This window comes from Herpailurus yagouaroundi, unplaced genomic scaffold (genome assembly GCF_014898765.1).
Source record: "Herpailurus yagouaroundi ecotype Mexico unplaced genomic scaffold, PumYag 184, whole genome shotgun sequence".
In the NCBI taxonomy this organism is placed as follows: domain Eukaryota; kingdom Metazoa; phylum Chordata; class Mammalia; order Carnivora; family Felidae; genus Herpailurus; species Herpailurus yagouaroundi.
Genome location: NW_024412415.1, coordinates 22,297,002 through 22,309,615, shown reverse-complemented (window position 1 = coordinate 22,309,615; position 12,614 = coordinate 22,297,002). Strand labels below are relative to the sequence as shown.

The 12,614-nt window shown below is 37.4% G+C and overlaps 1 protein-coding gene across 4 annotated transcripts in view; it reads left to right on the top strand.

Annotated features, from left to right (window-relative positions):
- Positions 1-12,614, top strand: part of ZNF280D (zinc finger protein 280D) — a 335,873-nt gene that overhangs the window by 177,300 nt on the left and 145,959 nt on the right. The gene's annotated exons all lie outside the window — the stretch shown is intronic.

Below are 12,614 nucleotides of genomic sequence, written 5' to 3'. Positions count from 1 at the left end.
CGCGGCTCCCTCCCGCCAGTCCGTGGAGCGCGCACCGCCTCGCCGCCCTTCTTACCCTCTTCCGTGGGCCTCTCGTCTGCGCTTGGCTCCGGCGACTCCGTTCTGCTAATCCTCTGGCGGTTTTCTGGGTTATTTAGGCAGGTGTAGGTGGAATCTAAGTGATCAGCAGGACGCGCGGTGAGCCCAGCGTCCTCCTATGCCGCCATCTTCCCTCTCTCCCAAAAATCTATACAAACTTTTTTGAAATGAAGCATTACATAGATACATTTAAAAACAAAAATTATCTAAGTATTTATGCACCCAACATCAGAGCACCTGATATATAAGGCAAATACTAACAAAACTAAAAGGAAAAATAAAAAGCAATACAATAATAGTTGAGGACTTTAATACCCTATCTCAGACAATCAATAAGGAAACAGTAGATTTGAACAACACTATAGACTAAATGGTCCTAATGGACATACGCAGAATATCCCATCTAATAGCAGCAAAATATACATTTTTCTCAAATTCATGCAGATAATTCTTCAGGATATATCTTAGGCCACAAAACAGGACTTACAACTTAAAGAATATTGAAATCACACTTAAGTATCTTTTATGACCACAATGGTATAAAACTAGAAATCAGTAAGAGGAAGCAATCTGGAAAATTCACAAATACATGGAAATTAAACAACACAATCATGAACAACCAATGGATCAAAGAAGAAATCAAAAGAGGAATTAAAAAATATCTTGAGAGAAACAAAAATGGAAATACAACATTGCAAAACTTGTGGGATACAGCAAAAGCAGTTCTAAGAGGAAAGACGTTTATAGCAATAAATGTATATATCAGGAATAAAGGAAGATCTCAAATAAACATCCTAACTTTGCTCCTCAAGGAACTAGAAAAAGAAGAACAAACTAAGCCCTAAATTAGTGGAAGAAAGGAATTAGAAAGATTAGAGCAGAAATAAGTGAAGTAGAAAACAGGAAAACAATAGAAATGATCAGCAAAACTAAGAGTTGGTTCTTTGAAAAGATGAACAAAAACAGCAAAACAAAGAGTTGGTTCTTTAGCTAGACTGAGCAAAGAGCACCCAAAAATAAAGTTGTAAATGAAAGCGGAGACATTACAACTGATATCACAATATAAAGAACCATAAGAGACTACTATGAATGATTGTATGCCAACAAATTAGACAACCTAGAAGAAATGAATGCATGTCCTAGAAACATGCAACATACCAAAATGAATCATGAAGAAAGAGAAAATCTGAATCAACTAATAAAGAGTAAGGAGATTGAATCAATAATCAAAAACCTCCCAACAAAGAAAAGCTTAGGACCAGATGGTTTTTCTGGTGGGGTTTACCAAAATTTAAAGAAGAATTAATGCCAGGGGCACCTGGGTGGCTCAGTTGGTTAAGTGTCTGACTCTTGATTTTGACTCAGGTTATGATGTCATGATTTGATTCGTGAGATCAAGCCCCAGAGCCCCATGTTGGACTCTGTGCTGACAGCACTCTCTCTCCCTCTCACTCTGCCCCTCCACTGCACATGTGTGCTCTCTCTCTCATGAAAAGGCACTCAACATCACTAATCATCAGGGAAATGCAAATCAAAACCACAATGAGATATCATTTCACACCTTTTAGGATGACTATTATAAAATTAAACAAGTTTTAAGTGCTGAGAAGGATATAGAGAAAAAGAAGCCCTTATATTCTGTTGATGGAAATGTAAACTGGCCATTATAGAAGACAATATAGAGGTACCTCAAAAAATTAAAGCTAAAACTACCATATGATCCAGGAGTTCCACATCTGGGTTATATCTGAATGAAATGATATCTCTGTCTCGAAGAGATATCTGCACCCCATGTTTGTTGCAGCATTATTTACAGTGGCTAAGACATGGAAACAACCTAAATGTCCATTACTGGATGGATTTATTTCTCAGCCCTAAAAAAGAAGGAAATCCTGACGTTTGCTACAACATGGATGAAACTTGAGGTCATTATGCTAAGTGAAATAAGTCAAACGGAGAAAGACAGATACTACATGGTCTTACTTCTATGTGGAATCTAAAAAAAAACCAAATTCATGGAAACAAAAATCAGATTGGTGGTTGCCAGAGGTAGAGGCAGTGGAATGGGGGAAATAGGTGAAGGTATTCAAAGGTACAAACTTTCAGTTATAAGTTAAGTTTTGGAGGTATAGAAAACAGTAATGTTCAAGGTGACTACAGTTAACAATACTATATTGAATATTTGAAAGCTGCTAGGAGAGTATTTCTTAAAAGTCTTATCATAAGAAAAAAATGTATGTGAGGTAATGGATGTTAACTAAACCTATTGTGGTAATAGTGTTGCAATATATACATATCTCAAATAGTTATGGAATACATCTTAAACTTATACAATATTATATGCCAATTATATACCAATAAACTGGAAAAACTGAGTATTGCTTTTGTAAATTCTTTATCAATTATGTTTCATTATGATGCATGGCTATGATTATGTACATTATTAAATATTTTGGATAAAATGTTTTATATTTTTATTTCATGACTAAATGCTGTTCATGTGTCACTGAGTCAACATATTTAGAGATTATATTACATAGTTCTACCTGCTTATCACTTAAAAATATTATCACTTATAATTACTAACTTATAATAACCAAAATATGTTAGCCTATTTTTGATCTAGTACTCTACCACTGTTTTAGAGCTTACACTTAGAAATGGAGACAGGACATATACATAGCTCTGAATTCTGTTTTTTTGAGATGTCCAGTTTGATGCAATTGTTACAGACTCATCAAAATGGTCATGATCGTGACAAAACATAAACTCAATTTTGTTGTTTATACCTCATTCCTTACTCCACTTGATCTCTAAGCCTCATCACATCCCAGATCTTTACTCCAACTGAAGATGTAATTGTATGAGACTTAGGAATGGGTTGAGAAAAATAATTTTGAATATTTTATCAAAATAAAAAAAAGTATGAGTTTCTATTTTAGTCTGTACCAAAATGTTCCCTAGTCAAAATGATCACATCAAAATTTTACATACTCAGGAAACTATTAATATAACAAATGTCAAATTCATCTAACAATGTCTCAGCTGTGGGTTAGGTATTTGGATCATGGAACAGTGAGACACTAGCAAATATGCCCAAATTTGAAAACAAGGATTAGTTTAATATTTAAAAATGAAACTAGTAGAATCTATACATAATGGAAATAACCAACTACCTATAGAAGTAGTTGAAGTTTGTGTGTAAGTTAGTAACTGAGGAGTTATGGAAAGGAAATTAAAATGAAATTCATTAAACATGTTTATTATAAATTGGACTTGTGTATTTACCTCATTGAGGATCACCTAAAACTCTAAGTAAAGTAAAAAAGGAATAGTCTCAGGAAAGTATGGTTGTATTACCGCACAAAAATTCAATCCAGCTTAATCTAATAAATTTTATTATATTTTGACTGAAGAAAAAATGATTTAATAAAGAAATGTTCTACGTGTTTCCTATATGGTACAATAGACCAAAAAATGCAGGTTTTTAGAATGTTTGTCATTCGTTCACATATTTGTTTATTAATTAATCAAACATTCATTGAGGCTTGGTATAGGTTTTGTGATAATCACTGAAAAGGTAAAGACTAATGAAACACAGTCTCTGTGCTCAACAACCATATAGTTTAGTAGAGAGCAGTAGACAATAATTACAATATAGACTGACTTTTGTAATAACTACTAACACTAATTATATACTGTATTAGCTATAAATGCAATGTTACATAAGAATGTGGTCACTTAGAATAGGAGAAAATAGTTGTAAATCATATATTTGATAAGGGATTAATATCCAAAATATATAAAGAACCCATATAATTCAATAGCAAAAAAGAAAATCTGATTTAAAAATGGGCAGAAGATCTGAATAGACCTATTTCCAAAGAAGACATATAGGTGGCCAATGTGTATATGAAAATGTGCTCAAATTCACTAATCATTAGGGAAGGTATTATCTGTAGGTAATACCTACATCTGTTAGGTATTATAAAAAAAGACAACCAATGTTGGTGAAAATGTAGAGAAAAGGGAACCTTTATGAACTGTTGGTAGTAATGCTAATTGGTGAAGCTATGGTAGAAAACAGTATGGAGATACCTCAAAAAATTAAAAATAGAATGGGCATATGACCCAGCAATTCCATTTCTGGGTGCTGTGCACATAAAACAAAAACACTAACTCAAAAAGATACGTGTACCCCATGTTTATTGCAACATTATTTAGAAGAGGCAAGATATGGACTCTAAGTGTACATTGTCAGATGAATGGATAAAGAAAATGTGATAAATATATATATATATAAATAATGGGATATTACTCAGCCATAAAAGGAATGAAATCTTGTGATTTGTGACAACATGGATGGACGTTGAGATCATTATGCTAAGTGAAATAAGACAAGGAAAGACAAATACTGCATGATCTCACTTTTATGTAAAATCTAAACAAATAAGTAAAGAACCAAACTCATAGATATAGAGAACAGATTGGTGGTTACCAGAGGCAGAGATTGGAGGCTGAGCTAAATGGGTGAAGGGAGTCAAAAGGTACAAACCTGCAGTTATAGATAGATAATAGATACTACCACTAGTACTCAACTGCTGCAGTTGCCTCTAACAGTCACATGTTAATAACCTTGCTGCCAGAAGATGGCTTCGACCTCAAATTTAGTGCAGGTGCATCAAATTGCAGAAGCTAACACATCTAGAACTCTACTGGTAAGGCTGTATGGAGAGTATAGTTGTGTTTTTTTGTGTGTTTTGTTTGGCTTTTTATCATGTCCAATTAGAAGGAGAGTGGAATGGAAATTGAAGTGGCCAATCCACAGTATCCAGCACATCATGTTAAGGAGCATGAGTTTTGTCTTTAAGGGCTATGTAAAAAATTGATATATTTCTAAAGCATGGATGTTATATATTTAGATTTGCTTCTTAGAAAGGTGTTTTATAGGGGCGCCTGGGTGGCTCAGTTGGTTGAGCATCCGACTTCAACTCGGGTCATGATCTCACAGCTTGTGAGTTCGAGCCCCGTGTCGGGCTCTGTGCTGACAGCTTGGAGCCTGGAGCCTGCTTGGGATTCTGTGCCTCCCTCTCTTTCTGCCCCAACCCACTCACATTCTGTCTCTGTCTTTCTCAAAAATAAATATACATTTAAAAAAATTAAAAAAAAAGAAAGGTGTTTTATTTTTTTTATTTTTTTTTCAACATTTATTTATTTTTGGGACAGAGAGAGACAGAGCATGAATGGGGGAGGGGCAGAGAGAGAGGGAGACACAGAATCGGAAACAGGCTGCAGGCTCCGAGCCATCAGCCCAGAGCCTGACGCGGGGCTCGAACTCACAGACCGCGAGATCGTGACCTGGCTGAAGTAGGACGCTTAACCAACTGCGCCACCCAGGTGCCCCAAGAAAGGTGTTTTATAATGTTAGAAGAAATTAATTGCAGGAGTGTACAAAGGAAGATTTTCTCACTCAAGTGAGGTAGAGTAGAGGAACTAGAAATTAAAAGTAGGGAAATGGTTAGAAAGATGTGATGAAGGTAGAACCTTCAGAAGTTGGTACAGGGTTGATGGGTTATGATGGGGACAAGAGAAGGAGAAGGTGAGGGTTATTCCAAGATTTCAGGATTGGAAAGTTGGAGGGGTGGCGCTATGGCTGAACAAAATTGAATAGAGAAAAAAAGAGGGAGCATAAAGGATTAAGTGTTAGTAATGTTGTGTTTTTAGGTCCTGTGGGACATCCAAGTGGGATTGTCAACTAGGTGATGAGATATATGGCTCTGATGCTTTGGGGAGGGGTGTGCTTTCAGGATATAAGTTGAGGAATAATGAAAATAGAGATAAAAGTCAATGTCATAGGAAAAGTCAGTAACAATGTATTTGGATAACTTACACTAGCTACTCAAAAAAAATAACCCCCAAATCCCAGAGACTTAACATATTAAAGTTTATTTCTCACTCACCTTATAGTCTAGTGGATATTGATGTGTTTTTTGGGGATTTGTTTCTCTTCCATCAATCATTCAGAAACCCCAGGTTACTTCTACCTCGTACCTCCACTATTTTCTAGGGCTTCAAGTACTCTGGTAGATCCTCTGCATCTGACCAACTGAAGAACAAAAAGGTCTGGGAAGAATGTTAAGAATTTTTAGAGGCTGGGCTAGAGGTGATGTTAGAATACAGCTTCTCAAACTATCTGTAGCAAAGGACCACTTTTTAAAAACTTTCCAATCTGTTACAGACTGTTACTTTTGTAAAAGACAACAAAGATGTTGTGAAAATGTCCCATTTCTATATAAGTTTCTAAATATTTTCATTTGCTATTCTTACCTTGTTATGGACCAAAAACAAACAAATCATGGAACAATACTGGTCTCTGAACCACACTTCAGTAGCATTGATGTAAATTGCTTCTGATTACATTCCACTGTCCTGAACTAGTTACATGCTGCCATTTGAATGTAAAAGGGATGGGAAATGTTTAAAGGAGAAAATTAAGTGATTATCTCTGTCTTAATCCACCTTTCTGGTCCCAAATACGTATTCTTCTTTTCCTCCCTTACACTAACCTATGTCCAAAGGTGATAATCCAGAGTCCCATCAAGCCATTGTGTCTAGCTTAAAGTCTCAGATGGTGCACAGATTTCTTCATCAGCTCTAGATGTGACTTTTCTCAGTTTGGTGACCTATGAGCTAATGCATATAATCCACTCCTCCCACAAGACTTACACTCAATATACAATGGTAGAAGTGAAGGAGGATAACTGCAAAAGACACTCTTGTTAGAAAAGGAGCGGAATGTGAGACAAAGTGGTTACACCTTTATAGCAATTCTGAAATCCTGATGACAAGACATTTTTGAAGGCCTTTTATACCAGAGGTGAAGAAGTTTCCTTGGTTAGGTGTTAAGCTCTAATTCTTCTTTTGGTGAGATACTCTGTAATAGCGTTTTCCAGAGAAACAATCAATAGGTGTTAAATATAGAGACAGATACATATCTTTATTTCTATATATCTGTATCTATATCTACATCTAGCTGGAGAACCAAAAAAGCCAGTGGCATATCCAGTACAAATCTGAAGGCTGAGAATGAGGGGGGCTGATGGTGTAAGTCCTGGCTGAGTCTTAAGGCCCAAGAACCAAGAGTGCTGATATCTGAGGGCAGGAGGAGATACACAAGCAGAGAGAGTAAATTCACTCTCCCTCTGCCTTTTTTCTTCTATTTAGGCCCTCAACAGATTGTATGATGCCCATCCACATTGGTGAAGACAATCTTCTTTGCTCAGTCTACTGATTCAAATGGGACTCTCTTTTGAAACCACCCTCATAGACACATCCAGAAATAATGTTTTATCAGCTTTACTGGGCATTGCTTATCCCAGTCAAGTCAATATGTAAAGTTAACCAGGATATTATCTTTCTTCATTTCCTCTGGCTCTACACTTTGGGAAGTTTTCCTTGTTTATAATCTTCTGTGGCCATATCTGAATGAGACTGCTCTCCCTGGAGACTGTATAGCTTTCATACTTGAAGAGGCTAGTGGTCAACCAAAGATGGTTTTACAGCTTTAAAATTAAAAATAATTTTAGATTAGGTGCCTAGTTACTTTCACAGTAGAGTTTTCTCAAAACTATAGTAGGCTTCTGATCCATTTGTTTCCAGTCAGTTCAATATTAACAACACCCAAAATTCTTTCTGAGACTGTTTTAGGTTGAGTTACCCAGAAGGAGATCCTGAGAAGAGGATTTGTGAAAATTGACTATTAAGAACTTTGTATACACGTGGGGAAAGCAGGACAAGGAAGAAGAGGAAGCCAAGTGTATCACTAAGGATCCAGTTAGGAGATAGAAGCATACTAGTTGTTTAACGAAGAGAATTTAAAATAAAGAATTGTTAACAGCAAAAAGATAACACTAAATATTATGGAGGTGGTGACTACAGGAATCAGCTACCATCTCTAGGGCTGAGGGAACAAAGAGGTTTGCATTACCAACACTGTCTTAGTTTGAGATGCTATAGCAAAAATACCATAGACTGGGTGGCTTAAACAACAAACACTTCTTTAAAAAAAAAAAATTGTTTATTTTTGAGAGGGTCCCAAAGAGAGAGGGGGACAGAAGATCTGAGGTGGGTTCTGTGCTGTTAGCAGAAAGCCCAATGAAGGGCTTGAACCCATGAACCATGAGATCATGACTTGAGCTGAAGTCAGGCACTTAACCGACTGAGCCACCCAGGCTCTCCAAATGATAAACATCTGTCTCCCACAGTCTGGAGGCTGGGAAGTCCAAGATCAAGTTGTGGCAGACTCAGTGCCTGGTGAGAACCTGCTTCCTGGCTTGTAGATAGGAGCCTTCTTGCTGTATCCTGAGAGAGTGGGGGAGGGAGGGAGAGGGAGAATCAGAGAGAGAAAGAGAGAGAAAGAATGAATGAGAGAGAGGTCTCCATTGTTTCCGAAAGGCCCTATCTCCAAATACCATCACACTGGGGATTAGGGTTTTAATATAATGAATTTGGGGTAGGGTTGCACTGGTCCTACAGGGGAATTCTGGACTGTGAGTCATGCTTCCAAGTTGTTCTCACCCAAGACAAGGGAGTTAGGACTTTCACACTCTTGCATTTATCAGTTCTTGGTTAAGAGCTTGCCCTATGGGTATAAATTCCCAAGTATTTTCAGTCTCTGTGATGGGAGGAAAAGTGGCTCCAAGAGCCTAAGTGTAGTCCTCTGAAAAAGAGCTGCAGATGATAGCTGTTGGAAGGCGCAGTGAAGCTTGGGGCAAAGGGAGCACCCCCAAAAAAGTGGGTAGGTATCTGAGAGTAATGGTTGAAGCACCAACAATATTGCCCCTGGGGACATACTTCTAAAAGATGCCTTATTTCTCCACTTTCTTAATCAAATCTCACTCTCAATTTAACAGTTGCTACTCTGGGGAGATGCTGGTCACAGCTTTCAATTACAATATGAATACGTTCTGGGGATTTGATGTACTAATACTGTGTTGTATACTTGAAATTTGCTAAGAGAGTAGATTTTAAACTTTCTCACCATACACATGCAAAGTAACTGTGAGGGGATGGATGTGTTAATTAACCTAATTGTAATAATTTCACAATGGATATGTATATCAAATCATCCTGTACACTTTATAATACAATTTTGTCAGTTACACCTCAGTAAAGCTGGGGAACAAATAATAGCTGTTACTTTGAGGCTATCTGAAACAGTAGATACTATTTGAAACAACATGTGTAATCTGATCTATTCCTAAGGGCTGAGTCATTTTGTTCAAATCCTACTGAGGTTTCCTTGCTCAAAGCCTTTTGAAATCATAGCTCTTCCTCTTCTGAATCTAGGAGCATTGTGTTTTCAAACTCTGCAAGGCCTCCAAATGCTGGATTCTATTTGCTTTCATTTGTTTGTAAACTGGTTCCATGCTAATCTCTTTGTAGTAATATCTTGCTAATCACATAAAAAGTCACCAACATCTACAATTAATATTGTTTTCTCAACTCTTCCCTTAAAGCTAGAAAATACGTACTTATACCAATCTGCCTTCTAAGGTATTACAGGCAACAGCTTAGCCCCTGCCTAATATGAATTTTTGGTTATCCAGCCTACTACATGGTTCTTTAATTTCCACATGACTGCTATGCTAAACTAATGCTACCTATTTGGATTTTTTGTTATGGTAGGCCATTGTTTCTATTATTAATCAAGGTTAGTGATTTAGTAATAAACAACCCTCAAATCTCAGTCATAACCCAGTAAAAGTTTATGTTTTGCTCCCATCAGTACAATGAAGATCATTGTATTAGATGTGCTCCATGCAATTATTAACAGAACTGGGGTCCTTCCATCTAATGTTACTGCCTTTCCTTAGCTCCTCAGAATTTTCTGTTATGTGGCTGACTGATGTGTGAAAAATAAAAAGGAACTACAAATCACTGGAGGCTTTAAGGGTCAGGCTTTAGATTGGGCAATCACTGCTTCTGCCTACGTTGCACTGGCCAGAAACAGTCACATGGCCTGACATAGAAGGAGCTAGGAAATGTGGGTTTCCTGGGTATGCAAGATGGTGAATATTTGTCTCTGTCACAGTTAGGGTGCTTTCACTTGCAAGTAACAGAAAGTCCACTTAAAATGGCTTTGGCAGGGAGCAAACTTTTTCTTTATTCTCTTTGATTTACTTTTCAGGGGCTTGTGAATAAAAGTGACAAAAGGACAGGTTAGCAAGAGAAAAGACAGAATTTAATCACAAACCTTGTAGGGGGGTTTACAAAGAAATGTGACTCAAAGGAGTGGTTAGAATTTGGGGCTTATATACAATTTAAATAGGTGAAGGGGAGGGGAGAGGGCACTTACATGAAACCAATTGACTTATTGGAAAGGGGTGGGGGAGAAAGTGAACTTATGGGAAAACAAATGATGTTTAGGAAAGATAAATGGGCACGTAGGAGAATAGATGGGAGATATGATAGTTTTGTGATAATGATTGTTTAGGTGTGGTGACAATTCTCACTGTCTCTGTTGATAAGAGCTAATCTTCCCTGGTTGCTCCCTGGGAGGAGATTTATGACAATTGAGTTCTTTTGGGAGGCTCCACTTTTAGGCAGATAAGAGATTGCAGGAACTCAAATGCCTTCAGCTAAAAATAATTTTTTTTTTTTGCCACAGAGTCTTATTCTGGATCCCTTCTACTTAAACAGAAAAGGAAATTTATTGGCACATATAATAGAAAAGTCTAGAGGTAGCAGGGGGTTCAGGTTGGGTTTGGTTTGGAGGCTTGTGATGCTCTCAGGGATTGACTTCCTTTCCCTATGATTGATTCACCCAGCCCTTCCTCCTCCATTTGTTAGCTTTATTCTCAGTTGGCTCTTCTCAGTAGAAAAAAGGACAAAAAAGTTATAACTCTACCAGTATTCACATTCTAATGCCAATGCTATAGCATTCAGAGAAGGAAAGAACTTCTCTTTTGCCCACAAACAAAAATCCTGGGCTTTGCTCTAATTGGTTTATGAGACCAAAACTGGTTCAAAGGGAGGTAAGGGTAGTAATTATAATAGTTTTACGCTGACTGGACCATTCTTGGAATTGGATAGTGGTTATTCCATCCAAATTGTATAGGTGGATACAATGGAGTGGTGGAATGGAAGCTGGGCAATCACCTATGCCCACTACAAGTCAGGGAAGGGTGTGGAGCATGATCTCACTTGAGAATGAGTATGGTGAGGATACTTAAAGAGTATGTATATAAGGAAAAGGGCAGAAAATAGAAGTCAGAGAAAGAGAAGCTCTTAAGAAAATGATAGTAAGTCAAAAGAACCAAGAGAGTCATGTTCTACAAGCCAAGGGAGGAGTTTTAAGGATGGAGTAGTCAAAATAATAATTAATAATAATAATAATCTAAATTACTTCATGTGTGTTGATTCCGTACTCATTGGACATCCTTTATAATGTAGCTTCTCATATAAATGTTTCCTTTGAGTGAAAATGTGTCAACCAGGTTTTCTGGTCTTCAGAGCAGTTATGCTTTTCACGAAAGGAAAAAAAAAAAGAGGGATAAATTGGTTTGTATATCAGTCTGTATTAAGTTTCGTTAGCATGAATCATCCCCTGGATTTAAATTAGCTCTAGGGTCTAACAACATGAAGTTTCTGTCTCTTTTTTTTTTTAATTTTTTTTTCAACGTTTATTTATTTTTGGGATGGAGAGAGACAGAGCATGAACGGGGGAGGGGCAGAGAGAGAGGGAGACACAGAATCGGAAACAGGCTCCAGGCTCTGAGCCATTAGCCCAGAGCCCGACGCGGGGCTCGAACTCACGGACCGCGAGATCGTGACCTGGCTGAAGTCGGACGCTTAACCGACTGTGCCACCCAGGCGCCCCAGTTTCTGTCTCTTTAAACCGAGGACCAAACTATAGAACACAGAGTGAAATCTAAGTTCATTTTCATACCATAATGCTTTGAGAACCACTAGAAGTATATTTGAAATATAACGACTTAAGAATAATACACCAAGATTTTTTTTTAACTTTTAGTTTCCCAGTTTGTTATTTTAATTATTCTCTTTTCCTACAAAGTTGACTTTCAGGGCCAGCAAGAAAAGAGAAAGCTGGATAGACTCTCCCTGGCACAGATGGGGGAAGAGTAGGTCATGGTTACCTGTAGCCATTCCAGGTCTTCTAGGGTTAATTCAGGTGGCCTTTGGGTAAGATTAATCTGGGGGTGGTAACCAATAATGAAGTGACTGTAATGCTAAACACCAAAGAAAAGCTGGGGCAGTCTAGATGAGAAAGAAGAAACTTATTCAAATAGGGAGAATTAGTACAATTCAGTGATGGGTTTGCACAGTGATTGGTGTTGTGTGTGTGTTTCAAGGATCTAATGAAGATACATTGATCTTGTGAGAACTCGGAGAGGAAACTTCTCTTTGAGATCAGAATATAGTGTGTAGCAAGCAGTATCTTGGTAAGTGTTCTTGTAAATGCATGTTTCTTTCTTTCTTTCTTTCTTTCTTTCTTTCTTTCTTTCTTTCTTTCT